We start from the raw sequence: 16,879 nt of genomic DNA on the forward strand, positions 1-16,879 counted from the left end.
ATATATAGGCTTCACGGTGGCAGAGGGGTTAGTGCATCTGCCTCACAATACGAAGGTCCTGCAGTCCTGGGTTCAAATCCAGGCTCGGGATCTTTCTGTGTGGAGTTTGCATGTCCTCCCCGTGAATGCGTGGGTTCCCTCCGGGTACTCCGGCTTCCTCCCACTTCCAAAGACATGCACCTGGGGATAGGTTGATTGGCAACACTAAATTGGCCCTAGTGTGTGAATGTGAGTGTGAGTGTTGTCTGTCTATCTGTGTTGGCCCTGCGATGAGGTGGCGACTTGTCCAGGGTGTACCCCGCCTTCCGCCCGATTGTAGCTGAGATAGGCGCCAGCGCCCCCCGCGACCCCAAAAGGGAATAAGCGGTAGAAAATGGATGAATGGAATTATGTTAAACCTTTATGTCACCAAACGATAGTCATACATTTGAACAAAAGTTCTAAATAAGTAAATAGAACAAAAACTATAACATGCTACCCAACAAGTCAAATATAATCTTTAATGCATATTGTTATAATTTTCTCATTTAAAACATTTGCATGCACATATAACACTTTAAAACTTTAGTATATCAGTATGAAGGACCCCCCCCCCCCCCCCCCCCTTCATTTGTTAACCTGTATATCACCTTTTTTGTAAGGGGCGCCGGAAGTTGGCAGACCCGTCCGCGATCCTGTTCTGTCTCTTTGAATGTTTGATCCTGTTCTGTCTCCCTGTAATGTTTGTCTGATCTTGAATGAGATTGTGCCGAAAACTTAAATTTTCCTCAGGGATTAATGAAGTATTTTTGATTCTGATTTATTGTGTGCAGCAAGCTGTTGGATATCTTTTTTCAGTCTGTTGTGGCCAGTGCCCTGCACCTTGCAGTGGTTTGTTGGAGGAGCAGCACCAGCAAAAGGGACTAAAACCGGATTGAAAAACTGATCCGGAAAGCCGGCCAAACTATTGGCACGCAGTTGGAGGCGTTTGTGTCAGTGAGGGACAGGAGGACACTGGACAAACTGCTGGCCATCACGGACAGTCTTGCCCACCCACTCCAGCAGACAATTGAGGGACAGTGGAGCTGATACTCCCAATGGCTCCTTCAGCTTCGTTCCCACAGTGTTCGATTCAGGAACTCCATCATTCTGCACTCCATCCAGCTGTATAATCACTCGCCATACAGTAATATAACCTGACTGCTTCTATGTTAGCTAACTCTCATTGTTTATAATGTATATTTTATGCTGGATCTACTCTTTATTTTATGCTGACCTTTTTTTTTTGCTGCACCTGTTACATATACTGTAATATTGTACATGGTAATTGGAATTTCTTATATATTGTATATATTGTATACAAATATAGTATAATATATCAGTATATATTATTTACTGTATGTATAATATGTCAATATTACATATATGTTACATTCTATATTAATACTATGGTACATTTGTAGTCTACTTTATACCTTTTGTTGTCGCCCTCTTTTGGTGCCCTTTCCATCCTTTGTAACTGAGCTACCGTGTGGAACAATTTCCCTTGTGGATCAATCACATTTGTCCAAGTCCAAGTATGTGGGATTAAATTGATTAAGCAAATAAATCCAACAATGTACAAATTTGATGCAGTTTAAAAAACCTGTTCGAACAAGTGTTTACAAATCAATCAATCAATCAATGTTTATTTATATAGCCCCAAATCACAAATGTCTCAAAGGACTGCACAAATCATTACGACTACAACATCCTCGGAAGAACCCACATAAGGGCAAGGAAAACTCACACCCAGTGGGCAGGGAGAATTCACATCCAGTGGGACGCCAGTGACAATGCTGACTATGAGAAACCTTGGAGAGGACCTCAGATGTGGGCAACCCCCCCCCCTCTAGGGGACCGAAAGCAATGGATGTCGAGCGGGTCTAACATGATACTGTGAAAGTTCAATCCATAGTGGCTCCAACACAGCCGCGAGAGTTCAGTTCAAGCGGATCCAAGACAGCAGCGAGAGTCCCGTCCACAGGAGACCATCTCAAGCGGAGGCGGATCAGCAGCGTAGAGATGTCCCCAACCGATACAGGCGAGCGGTCCATCCTGGGTCTCGACTCTGGACAGCCAGTACTTCATCCATGGTCATCGGACCGGACCCCCTCCACAAGGGAGGGGGGGACATAGGAGAAAGAAAAGAAGCGGCAGATCAACTGGTCTAAAAAGGAGGTCTATTTAAAGGCTAGAGTATACAGATGAGTTTTAAGGTGAGACTTAAATGCTTCTACTGAGGTAGCATCTCGAACTGTGACCGGGAGGGCATTCCAGAGTACTGGAGCCCGAACGGAAAACGCTCTATAGCCCGCAGACTTTTTTTGGGCTCTAGGAATCACTAATAAGCCGGAGTCTTTTGAACGCAGATTTCTTGCCGGGACATATGGTACAATACAATCGGCAAGATAGGCTGGAGCTAGACCGTGTAGTATTTTATGCGTAAGTAGTAAAACCTTAAAGTCACATCTTAAGTGCACAAGAAGCCAGTGCAGGTGAGCCAGTATAGGTATATATGTATGTATATATGTATATAAAGGTATATACAGTATAGGTGTATATGTATGTATATATGTATATAAAGGTATATACAGTATAGGTATATATGTATGTATATATGTATATAAAGGTATATACAGTATAGGTATATATGTATGTATATATGTATATAAAGGTATATACAGTATAGGTATATATGTATGTATATATGTATATAAAGGTATATACAGTACAGGCGTAATGTGATCAAACTTTCTTGTTCTTGTCCAAAGTCTAGCAGCCGCATTTTGTACCAACTGTAATCTTTTAATGCTAGACATGGGGAGACCCAAAAATAATAGGTTACAGTAATCGAGACGAGACGTAACAAACGCATGGATAATGATCTCGGCGTCTTTAGTGGACAAAATGGAGCGAATTTTAGCGATATTACGGAGATGAAAGAAGGCCGTTTTAGTAACGCTTTTAATGTGTGACTCAAAGGAGAGAGTTGGGTCGAAGATAATACCCAGATTTTTTACCGAGTCACCTTGTTTTATTATTTGGTTGTCAAATGTTAAGAAAACTATAACATAATTATGATAAATATTGAATTTACTGAAAACAAAATATTCATGTCACTATGCAAATCAAAAGTGACTTAACTAGTTATTACTGTAAGATTAAATAAGCTTTGCTTCCTCATACTCCTTTGTGGACATGTCGTAAAGAGAAATAAAAGTATGTGAAATATGTACTGTAGCTTGTTGAAATGTTATACATGTTCGAAATAAACCTCAACCAACTAACCAAAAGTACTAAAAGGTATGTTCACATAATACATATAATCAAAGTGTGCTGCTACTTTTAAGGACTTTTTGAAGTTTTGAACTAAACTCACCGGTCAATCTGTTGCCATTCATGTGCAGGATTTGGCCCCGTGTCCGCTAGTTAAATAGTTCCGATATAGGTAATATTAGCTATGGCTAGCAGGGTTTTCACAGTTTTACATGACCAAAACAGGGAAGCTGGGGCATGTGAAGCAGTTGCTACAGTCCACCACAAATACAGCCACAGTTTAGCCTTGAAGGAAGTCTGCTTTCTACTGCTTTCTACTTTTAATAATTGTTTTATGTGTGTTTACTCACAGCACATCAACATAACTTTCTGGCCGGATCAGGAGCCCGTCAGCGAGGCCAGACAAGCATGGCGAGCCTCGAGGCAAAAGTGAGTCATAAAGCCTCTTGCTGCAAACGTGATCACGTGCGCCTGAGATAACACCAATTCAAACACTAGTCTCATGTCCTCGTCTCCCACGTTTGGCAACAGGAGCCAACAGAACCATGCTTGTCGAAGAATGTGTTTCCCTGTATCTCCTCGGGGTTAAAGGTTAAAATGCATTTTTAGAATGAAATAGAGTAGACCACTTGTTTACTTATAAGAGCATTTAGGGGCGGTACTCTTATTTCTTTAAGCTGTTCACTAAAATGTGTACATGTTCCTGTTAGCCCAGCACAGCACATTCTGGAATGATAAGCCTAGAACTGGCTTGTGTTTCCACCAGAGGGTTTGTGATAGCTGTGTCAGCTTTCTGAATAAAGTGACATCATAGCAGGTTGCCAAAGTGTAACCCGCCAATAAAGTCAACAAAGAGACTTTGCCCACAAATAAAAGGATTGTTACAACGTGTAAATGGAATAAAACAAACAACATGTTTACTTGACCCACTTCCTGGGAAACTTATTAAGGAGCTTTTTGTATTATTAGGTCCATCAGTGCTAAATATTATAAACTTATCACTTTCCTCGGGCACTGTTCCCCTTGCATTCAAAAAAGCGGTTATTCATCCTCTCCTTAAAAGACCTAACCTCGATCCTGACCTCATGGTAAACTACCGACCGGTGTCTCACCTTCCCTTTATTTCGAAAATCCTCGAAAAATTTTTTGCAGAGCAGCTAAATGAACACTTAGCGTTTAACAATCTATGTGAAACCTTTCAATCCGGTTTCAGGGCAAATCACTCGACTGAGACAGCCCTCGCAAAATTGACTAATGATCTATTGCTAACGATGGACTCTGATGCGTCATCTATGTTGCTGCTCCTCGATCTTAGCGCTGCTTTCGATACCGTCGATCATAATATTTTATTAGAGCGTATCAAAACACGAATTGGTATGTCAGACTCAGCCCTCTCATGGTTTAACTCTTATCTTACTGATAGGATGCAGTGCGTCTCCCATAACAGTGTGACCTCGGACTATGTTAAGGTAACGTGTGGAGTTCCCCAGGGTTCGGTCCTTGGCCCTGCACTCTTCAGCATCTACATGCTGCCGCTGGGTGACGTCATACGCAAATACGGTATTGGCTTTCACTGTTATGCTGATGACACCCAACTCTACATGCCCCTAAAGCTGACCAACACGCCGGACTGTAGTCAGTTGGAAGCGTGTCTTAATGAAATTAAACAATGGATGTCCGCTAACTTTTTGCAACTTAATGCTAAAAAAACGGAAATGCTGATTATCGGTCCTGCTAGACACCGACCTCTATTTAATAATACAACTTTAACATTTGACAACCAAATAATAAAACAAGGTGACTCTGTAAAAAATCTGGGTATTATCTTCGACCCAACTCTCTCCTTTGAGTCACACATTAAAAGCGTTACTAAAACGGCCTTCTTTCATCTCCGTAATATCGCTAAAATTCGCTCCATTTTGTCTACTAAAGACGCCGAGATCATTATCAATGCATTTGTTACGTCTCGTCTCCATTACTGTAACGTATTATTTTCGGGTCTCCCCATGTCTAGCATTAAAAGATTACAGCTGGTACAAAATGCGGCTGCTAGACTTTTGACAAGAACAAGAAAGTTTGATCATATTACGCCTGTACTGTATATACCTTTATATACATATATACATACATATATACCTATACTGTATATACCTTTATATACATATATACATACATATATACCTATACTGGCTCACCTGCACTGGCTTCCTGTGCACTTAAGATGTGACTTTAAGGTTTTACTACTTACGTATAAAATACTACACGGTCTAGCTCCAGCCTATTTTGCCGATTGTATTGTACCATATGTCCCGGCAAGAAATCTGCGTTCAAAAGACTCCGGCTTATTAGTGATTCCTAGAGCCCAAAAAAAGTCTGCGGGCTATAGAGCGTTTTCAGTTCGGGCTCCAGTACTCTGGAATGCCCTCCCGGTGACAGTTCGAGATGCTACCTCAGTAGAAGCATTTAAGTCTCACCTTAAAACTCATCTGTATACTCTAGCCTTTAAATAGACCTCCTTTTTAGACCAGTTGATCTGCCGCTTCTTTTCTTTCTCCTATGTCCCCCCCTCTCTTGTGGAGGGGGTCCGGTCCGATGACCATGGATGAAGTACTGGCTGTCCAGAGTCGAGACCCAGGATGGACCGCTCGTCGGGACCCAGGACGGACCGCTCGCCTGTATCGGTTGGGGACATCTCTACGCTGCTGATCCGCTTGAGATGGTTTCCTGTGGACGGGACTCTCGCTGCTGTCTTGGATTCGCTTGAACTGAACTCTCGCGGCTGTGTTGGAGCCACTATGGATTGAACTTTCACAGTATCATGTTAGACCCGCTCGACATCCATTGCTTTCGGTCCCCTAGAGAGGGGGGGTTGCCCACATCTGAGGTCCTCTCCAAGGTTTCTCATAGTCAGCATTGTCACTGGCGTCCCACTGGATGTGAATTCTTTCTGCCCACTGGGTGTGAGTTTTCCTTGCCCTTTTGTGGGTTCTTCCGAGGATGTTGTAGTCGTAATGATTTGTGCAGTCCTTTGAGACATTTGTGATTTGGGGCTATAAAAATAAACATTGATTGATTGATTGATTGATTGATTGAATCGCATCAATGTTTAAAATGTGATATTAATTGTCAGTACAGTTATTAGAACCATTATTTGAATTTAATTGCAGTCCAATGTAAGGCTGCCAAAGGTTATTCATAGGGCTGGTAATATGGCGATTAATCCGGTTAACTCCGAATTAAACCGGAGTCTTTGTGCTTGCATTCCTATCTCTTTGTCTGATCCCTCACCTAACACCTGTTTGTCTTGGAAGACCCTACCAGGGGGCATGGAAGCCCCCGGACAACATAGCTCATAGAATATTTGGGACACGCAAACTCCTCTACCACGGTAAGGTGGCAGCTCAGAGGGGAGAATCCATTTATTTGATTAGAAAAAAGTACGTATGTAACCATATCAAAATCTCCATCCATCCATCCATCCATCATCTTCCGCTTATCTGAGGTCGGGTCGCGGGGGCAGCAGCCTAAGCAGGGAAGCCCAGACTTCCCTATCTCCAGCCACTTCGTCTAGCTCTTCCCGGGGGATCCCGAGGCGTTCCCAGGCCAGCCAGGAGACATAGTCTTCCCAACGTGTCCTGGGTCTTCCCCGTGGCCTCCTACCAGCTGGACATGCCCTAAACACCTCCCTAGGGAGGCGTTCGGGTGGCATCCTGACCAGATGCCCGAACCACCTCATCTGGCTCCTCTCGATGTGGAGGAGCAGCGGCTTTACTTTGAGTTCCTCCCGGATGGCAGAGCTTCTCACCCTATCTCTAAGGGAGAGGAGGAAACTCATTTGGGCCGCTTGTACCCGTGATCTTGTCCTTTCGGTCATGACCCAAAGCTCATGACCATAGGTGAGGATGGGAACGTAGATCGACCGGTAAATTGAGAGCTTTGCCTTCCGGCTCAGCTCCTTCTTCACCGCAACGGATCGATACAACGTCCGCATTACTGAAGACGCCGCATCAAAATCTCACGGTACAATATTATCACAGTGTTAAAGGGGAACTGCATTTTTTGGGGGGAATTTTGCCTATTGTTTACAATCATTTTGCGAGACAAGAACACACATTTCTTTTTTTTTCCCTTTTTTATAGGATTTTAAAGATGATAAAAAAACGCTTGGAAGAAGCCGCTAATGGGAGTCACTGTTGTAGCTTTCTAAGCCCCTCCCTCAAGCGTTTTATCTGCTGGCCTAACATACCGGTAACCTGAAATCATGATCATAATTAAAGATAAAAGTATTTTTTGATTTACTTTCCCTAAATGTCTAAAAGTAATCATCTTCTCTTCCTGTCATATTATGTTCATTCCAGTGCTGTTGTTTTTAGGTTAGTTTTTATCCAATCAGAATTCAGCTAACTTATGTTGCCATGCTGTACGAAATCTGTCAGAGGCCCTTCCAGTTGCGATTGGCAATCAGATCCAGACTTTTTGTCAGTAAGGCCTTCTAGCTGGCTTCACGTTGAACGTGACATTTACGTGTCCTGTGATTGGATACTCACTGGGACCGTTAGCGGATGAATTTGAAAACACATAGAGTTGATAGACAGTTGCGATAGCCAATCACATCACAAGTTGTTGAGAGTAGCCTATCTAGATAACGTGATGTTACCTAGACTGTGATTGGATACTCACTTGTCATTCCAAAGTGAGAATCCAATCACAAGTTGCAATTTAGCAGGAAGCAGGAAGTGTTGACCCACAAAGAAGGAGAACAAAACGTTGATTATAGGGCAGCATGGCGTAGTGGGTAGAGCGACTGTGCCAGAAACCCGAGGTTTTCAGGTTCGCTCCCCGTCTCTTTCCATCCAAATCGCTGCCATTGTGTCCTTGGGCAGGATACTTCACTCTTTCCCCCAGTGCCGCTCAAACTGGCGAATGAATGATGAATGACAGGTGGTGGTCGGAGGGGCCGTAGGCGCAAACTGGCAGCCACGCTTCCGTCAGTCTACCCCAGGGCAGCTGCAGCTACAAAAGTAGCTTACCACCACCAGGTGTAAATGAATGATGGGTTGTCACTTCTTTGTGAAGCACTTTGAGTGTTTAGAAAAGTGCTATATAAATTTAATTATTATTATTAGTTGGCAGATATATTTTTGCAAGGCTTCCTGTGCACTTATAAAATACTACACGGTCTAGCTCCATCTTATCTTGCCGATTGTATTGTACCATATGTCCCGGCAAGAAATCTGCGTTCAAAGGACTCCGGCTTATTAGTGATTCCCAAAGCCCAAAAAAAGTCTGCGGGCTATAGAGCATTTTCCGTTCGGGCTCCAGTACTCTGGAATGCCCTCCCGGTAACAGTTCGCGATGCCACCTCAGTAGAAGCATTTAAGTCTCACCTTAAAACTCATTTGTATACTCTAGCCTTTAAATAGACTCCCTTTTTAGACCAGTTGATCTGCCGTTTCTTTTCTTTTTCTTCTATGTCCCTCTGTGTATCGGCTGGGGACATGTATCGGCTGGGGACATCTCTGCGCTGCTGGTCCGCTACCTTTGGGATGATTTCCTGCTGGCTCCGCTGTGAACGGGACTCTCGCTGCTGTGTTTGGACTGGACTCTCGCGACTGTGTTGTATCCATTGTGGATTGAACTTTCACAGTATCATGTTAGACCCGCCTGACATCCATTGCTTTCCTCCTCTCTAAGGTTCTCATAGTCATCATTGTCACCGACGTCCCACTGGGTCATTATTGTCACCAATGTCCCACTGGGTGTGAGTTTTCCTTGCCCTTATGTGGGCCTACCGAGGATGTCGTGGTGGTTTGTGCAGCCCTTTGAGACACTAGTGATTTAGGGCTATATAAGTAAACATTGATTGATTGATTGATTGATTTTAAAGAAGGATATTTAAAGAGAAACTACATCTTGTGAGACAATATCCGCGATGAAATGGGGAAATGCTCGCCATTTCCACTCGAATCAGCCGACTACGAGGGCTACCACTGGCTTATACATCGTCGAATGGGTCCTACAAATTGTGAGTTCAAAAATGTACTATATAGTTATATAAATATATTATACATATTATATATATATTATATATTATTATATATTTTATTTTTTCAAGCTCAATATGTTTTATGCAATCTTAATTTTGACAGTGCCACATAAGATATGTTTTAATTGCTGATGCGGGTTTTTTGATTTTTAAATACGCCAGAAAATACCCCGTTTTGTACACTGTTGAGGTATATGTGTTTCTGTATAGTATTTTGCCAGGAATGATCATGTAGCGACATAACTTATGGTGTTTTGAGAGGTAATTATTGAAGTCGGACGTCACTAAAGGCCTATGTGGGAAACGCCCGGCCCGTCACTTCGTTTTATATACACACAGCAAGTCCATATATAATGTAGTAACACACACGTCCATAACAATTTGTAACATGTGCAATATTTACCATATTTTGATAATTTTAATCAATGCCACAACTAATTTATTTTTGTTTCCATAGCAGCGCATGTGCTCCTACATCCGGATACAAAATTGTGAGTGAGTAACTAACAATATAACTTTTTAATAATGTAAATCCCTCACAAACTAATGTTTGGTTGCACTGGCCTCAAATATATTTTCAGGGTCACAGTAGAAAACAGATGAATGCCATCAAGAAGTTTTTAGTTTACTCGTATTTCTCCGTGATGTACAGTTTTTTTGGTGTGCTGCCATGTGACCGGATGGCTGTGTCGCCTTGGAAACGCTCAAGTGCTGCATTCTTCTTTGCAGAAGAAATTTCTTACCTCCGCCAAAGAGGTCATGTTTTTGTCAGGGTTAAGTAATATGACTCAAAATGTTCTGAACAGATTTTGATGAAATGTCCAAAAACAACAATTCTTCTCATCTTGGGGACGGTGTGGCGCGGTTGGAAGAGTGGCCGTGCCAGCAACCTGTGGGTCCCTGGTTCAATCCCCACCTTTTACCAACCTCGTCACGTCCGTCGTGTCCTTGAGCAAGACGCTTCACCCTTGCTCCTGATGGGTCGTGGTCAGGGCCTTGCATGGCAGCTCCCGCCATCAGTGTGTGAATGTGTGTGTGAATGTGGAAATAGTGTCAAAGCGCTTTGAGTACCTTGAAGGTAGAAAAGCGGTATACAAGTAAAACCCATACGTACTACGAACACACTTGACTTCCTGCTTACGGCATTCCAAGCCCCCACCTTGCCTGTCCTGTGCTGCTTAGATGATTCTGGGAGATGTAATTTATTTTCAGACCCGCCCAATGCAAAAGCGCCTGAAAAAAACTCCCAAGTTTCGGCATTATTATGAAGACTTTGAAACGGTATTCACAAAACTAGTACACCCTCAGAAAAAAGCGTCAATTTATATTGTGTTGCTTTGATTCCTCATCTGAGTGTAAATATGAACAATTTACAGAATTTTCGACAGTATAGGGTGCCCGGAATGCCAAATAAGCTGACATAGTTCCCGCACAGCTTCTGCAATAGAGTGCACATGAGAGCAGTGGTGTGTGGATGTTGTGATCAGGGTGGCGGTGAGTGTTATTTTATTGTGTTTATTTTGTAATAATGTGCACAACTTCAATCTGGATAATGTGTATTTATCAAAAAAAACAAAAACAAACATAAATATCATTGTTTATTTTAATTATTTCCCCCAAGCCTAATTAGTCGGCAACATTAAACAATGTTGATAATTATGTGGCCAACATCTTAGCACCACATCATGTCCAAAACACCATGGATTTTGTAGCTAAAGACAGAGACCTAAAACTTGACACTAATGGAATGGTTTCATTCGATGTCACCTCCCTGTTCACCTGTATTCCAACACAGGCAATGTCTATGATGACACCTTACAACAGGGGCGCTCACACTTTTTCTACAGGTGAGCTACTTTTCAACTGACCAAGTCGAGGAGATCTACCTCATTCCTATTCATAATTTATATTTATTTATTTATGAAAGAGACATTTTTGTTAACAAGTTAATGGTGTTTAATGATAATACAAGCATGTTTAACACACATAGATTCCTTTCTTTCATGAAGACAAGAATATAAGTTGGTGTATTACCTGATTCTGATGACTTGCATTGATTGGAATTAGACAGTGGTGCTGATAACGTCCGCATTTTCAAATGGAGGAAAAAAAAAGTCCTCCTTTCTGTCCAATACCACAAGAAAGTGGTTGGATTTGGCATCTCATTTGTCCAACTTGCATACTCGTTTTTAAACACTTTGTTATGAGAGTAGCATATGTGTGTGGCCCTTTAATGTCTGGCAGCAGGTGAGTGACGTCAGTGAGTGTGCGGGTGGGCAAGCAAGTGAGAAAGCGGTCGCTGAGGGCGGGGGGGAAATACATTGGCATCAAACTCCGTAGCTTGCTAGCTTTCTGAGACTCTTATTTTGTTAGCACAGGCAGGATGAAACAGGTCTTTTATGGTGAAGACAGGAACTGTGCAGTCGCTCTTTAGAGTTTTGACAGTAGGTACGGAGTCTCTAGAAATAAAATGTGTTTCTCTGCGTCCGCCCTGTTAGTGATTTTTTTCTTAAATATGAGCTCGCAGCAGCCAGCGTCATCTCACAAGATCCTCGGGTGCCGAGAATGTCAAACAACTGACGAAAGTGAAGTCTTGGTATGATTGATGATTGCTCATTTTTATGTCTATTTTTTAATGCCTGGCTTGAGATCGACTGACACACCCTCCGAGATCGACCAGTCGATCGCGATCGACGTAATGCCCACCCCTGCCTTACAAGAGAGATCCACACTAAACCCAGAGTAGATTTGCCTTTTGCTGGATCTCTACCTTAATACTTTGTACTTTCAATTCATGGGAACTTTTTAACAACAAAAACACGGTTGTGCCATGGGATCACCTGTAATCACCAATTATGGCAATCCTTTACGTGGAGGACATGGAAAAAAGAGTTTTGGGCTCTTTTAAGGGAACAGCACCAAGTCACTGGTACAGATGAATTGATTAACGTGGACCCCGACTTAAACAAGTTGAAAAACTTATTCGGGTGTTACCATTTAGTGGTCAATTGTACGGAATATGTACTGTACTGTGCAATCTACTAATAAAAGTATCAATCAATCAATCAAAAAGATATGTGGATGACACATGGGTGAAAATCAGAAACCAAGAAGTGCAAGCCTTCACCGAGCACATTACCTCAGTGGACAAAAACATCAAGTTCACAGGTGAGGATTTCAAAGACAGTAAGTTGCCTTTTTTGGACTGCGATGTCCGCATTGGAGAGAACTGGGCCTCCACATACTGATCAATACCTAATTTTTGACTCACACCACCCACTGGAAGAAGATGGATGGATGGACCACCCACTGGAACACAAACTGGGAATGTCAGAACCCTACAACACAGAGGTGTTAATATTCCTACAAGCCCACAGGTCAAAGAGAAAGAGACTAAGCATTTGACGGAAGCCCTCAAAACCTGTGGTTACCCAGGCTAGTTGTTTGTGAGAAGTGTATCCAGTTCTAGAGAAACAAGAACAGATTGGATGAAGAGGGATAAAAGGTGATCGACGCAAAAATATTGTCAATCCATATGTATCAGGTTTGTCTGGGGAACTTGAAACCAGGCAACACCCTGGGACACAGACTAGTGCAGGGGTGCCCACACTTTTTCTGCAGGCGAGCTACTTTTCAATTGACCAACTCGAGGGGATCTACCTCATTTATATATATCATTTATATGTATTTATTTATGAAAGAGACATTTTTGTAAACAAGTTAAATGTGTTTAATGATAATACAAGCATGTGTAACACATATAGATGTCTTTCTTTCACAAAGACATGAATATAAGTTGGTGTATTACCTGATTCTGATGACTTGCATTGATTGGAATCAGACAGTAATGATGATAACGCCCACATTTTCAAATGGAGGAGAAAAAAAGTTGTCCTTTCTGTACAATACCACATGAAAGTGGTTGGTTTTTGGCATCTAATTCATCCAGCTTCCATACACTTTACAAGAAAAACATTGGCGACAAATTCCGTAGCTTGCTTGATTGACATTCACGGCACCCGAGGGTCTTGTGAGATGACGCTGGCTGCTGCCAGTTCATTATTATGAAAAAATGACAGAGAGGAAGGCGAGAAACACTTTTTATTTCAACAGACTTTTGCGCCGTCCCTTCCGTCAAAACTCTAAAGGCCGACTGCACATTTCCTATCTTCACAATAAAAGCCCTGCTTCATGCTGCCTCTCTGAGCTTATCATTAAACACATTTAACTTGTTTACAAAAATGTCTCTTTCATAAATAAATAAATATAAATGATATATATAAATGAGGTAGATCCCCTCGAGTTGGTCAATTGAAAAGTAGCTCGCTTGCAGAAAAAGTGTGGGCCCCCCTGCCCTGAGGATACAAAGATCTGGATGAATGAGAACATTCATCAACATGTTTCTCCTAAAATACAAAGTGTGTTTTAATCCGGTTACTCAATTAATGAACAAACCAATTAATAGATGACTTGATTAATAAAATAATCGATTGCTGCAGCACAAGTCATTTTTCTACATTTAAGCCCATGTAATGAAGTAAAGTGAATTATATTTATATAGCGCTTTTCTCGAGTGACTCAAAGCGCTGCACATAGTGACACCCAATATCTAAGTTACATTTAAACCAGTGTGGGTGGCACTGTGAGCAGGTGGGTAAAGTGTCTTGCCCAAGGACACAACGGCAGTGACTAAGATGGCGGAAGCGGGAATCGAACCTGCAACCTTCATGTTGCTGGCACGGCCAATCTGCCAACCGAGCTATGCCGCCTGACATATACATTTAGGAATGTTCAGAACTGAACCGTACTACCACACTAATGCAGCACACTTGTGGGACATCAGTTAAAACTTCAACACTCATGTTAAGTTATAGCATTTCTAACTTGGGGGTTGTAGGGTTTAAACATCCTATACGCCTTTTCCGGTTGTTGTACTGCCCAAGCCCAGATCCTTTGGTGAATCAGGACGTCGTGACCTTGCCAGCTAAGTCTCATTTCCCCTTTTTGTCTACCATGCCTCCATGTCACAGTGAATGTATCATCCACCTCAAAGTACAGGAAACAGACATTCATTTTGGATCAAAGCTGTATTCCTGGCACACATATGAAGCACTTTAAATAATGGCTAAAGGCTTTTGATATCATGCAATGGCTCACCTCAATAGCGTTGACCAATTTTGCATGAAGACGTGCATTGATTTACAGGCCACCTGAGTTGGTTAGATATTGAACAGATGTTGGCTACCAGACCAAATGAAACTACAGTATTTTCCGGACCATAGGGCACACCGGATGAATGGTCTATTTTTGATCTTTTTTTACGTATAGGGCACATTAAAGGAGAATTATTATTTTGTAGTATTTTTTCTCAATGTAAAACACTTCCTTGTGGTCTACATCACATGTATTGGTGGTTGTTTGGTCAAAATGTTATGTTTTACAGATCATTTTCAAGGCGCTTTCTGACAGTCTCTTCCGGATGCGCCATTTTGGGGGCAGTCTTATTTACGTGACTCACCTTCGGCAGCGTGTTGTCCCCGCCATCTTTTTTGCAGCGGTGTAGCGTGCAAGGACGGGAGTGGAAGAAGTGTTGAAATATGGAGCTAACTGTTTTAATAAGATGCAGACCTTACTTAAATCAATAACGGAGCAGCATGTCCTCATCCGGAAACAACAAAAACACCAGAAATGTGTCCGGTTTAACTTTACGCTACTTTATATTAGAAATGGCAACAGCGGAGGATGAATGGCCCATAACAAGAAGATAGAGAAAAAGAAGAAACTTATCGACTATGGTGTTGGCAATGGACTACAAAGGCTGATTCTTACAATTTTTCCAGATTTATGCTGATCTCAAAAACACATCAGCAGGTACCAGAAGCTAAGAAAAGTTGCTATTACATATTATTGCAAAACAAAAGATATTATGTCTTACTATACAATCCATCAAGCGATGCAGCTTCATAGTTTACCAAAGTCGTACTAAAACATTTTGATAGGTTTTTGAGCGCTGTCTGTAATGTTCTATATTTTCAATGGAACATATAGATTAGAATACAATAGAATGGACTTTATTGTCATTATATTTGCATATAAATATGGGATACAAATAAATGACACAAGAGGTAAGAAAGGTAAAACTAAGAATTTAAATAAACAGACTACTATCCGACAAAAATAATAAGCAATCTTGTGCAATATACAAAACAAAATTCAAATACAAAATACTGTACAATATACAGAACAAGACGAGAGTACCGGAGTAATAAATAACAATCAGTGTAAAATGTTGGTGTTGTTTACTTGAGTCATACTGCCATCATAATGCAGTCTACATCTATCTTTTATGTTTGACTGCCATCTACTGGTCACACTTATGTATCATGTACCACCATGTACCAAATAAAATTGCTTCGAGGTCGGTAAGCAAAACCAGAATTATTCCATGCATTAGGCGCACCGGATTATAAAGTGCACTGTCGAGTTTTGAGAAAACAAAAAGGATTTCGAGTGCGCCTTATAGTCCGTAAAATGAGCTAATAGGATATAAAGTATATTTCATTTATAGTTCACAGAGGGTCTGTTAACTAAGAATATCGGTACAAGTATAGTATTGCGGTACTAATGAATAAAAAACGGTACTATACTCTGTTTGAAAAGTAGCGGTTCCTAGGCATGAGGGCGCGTCGTCACGTCATGACATAGCTGGTTTTACGAGTAGAGGAGCATGTTGGGCAGCGCACAATCACAGAGTACTTACAAGCAGACACACTGTGTAGACAGAAAAGGGAGAATGGACACATTTTGGCTTAAAAACTAACAATAAAAGTTAAGCTATAACACTGAAACACCCTCAGGAAGAAGGAACTTTAAGACAAGGCTAGCTAACTAGCAGCAAACAACTAATTACAGTCAGCAGTGTTTAGCTACTTCCAAATCACTAATCCTCGACGAATAAATTGAGTTTCTCACAAGTATCATCCCTGCAGGACGAGAAATAGCCAAACATGTTTCACTACACACCGTAGGAGGATACAACAGCTCACCGGCGTCGCCGCTTGCTGAATGTCCACAAATGTCGTGGGTGGATCTACACCTGACATCTTCTCTAAGGATACCAAGTACAATAGCGTATCTAGTCGATACCACTATGATTACGTAGATATTTTTTAACGTCAAAAAAATCTTTCTTTCTTTTTAAAATTCATATTATGTTTATAAACTCAGGAAAGGCCCTGCGATGAGGTGGCGACTTGTCCAGGGTGTACTCCGCCTCCCGCCCGATTGTAGCTGAGATAGGCGCCGGGGAATAACCGGTAGGAAATGGATGGAAACTCAGGAAATATGTCCATGGACACTTGAGGACTTTGAATATGACCAATGCATGATCTAATAACTTGTACTTGGTATCGGATCGATACCTAAATTTGTTGAATCATCCAAAACTAATGTAAAGTATCAAACAACAGAAGAACAAGTGTTTATTACATTTTAATATAAGTGTAGTTAAAACATATTGTAACAGAAAATAAACAG

This window comes from Nerophis ophidion, linkage group LG12 (assembly GCF_033978795.1).
Source record: "Nerophis ophidion isolate RoL-2023_Sa linkage group LG12, RoL_Noph_v1.0, whole genome shotgun sequence".
NCBI lineage: Eukaryota > Metazoa > Chordata > Actinopteri > Syngnathiformes > Syngnathidae > Nerophis > Nerophis ophidion.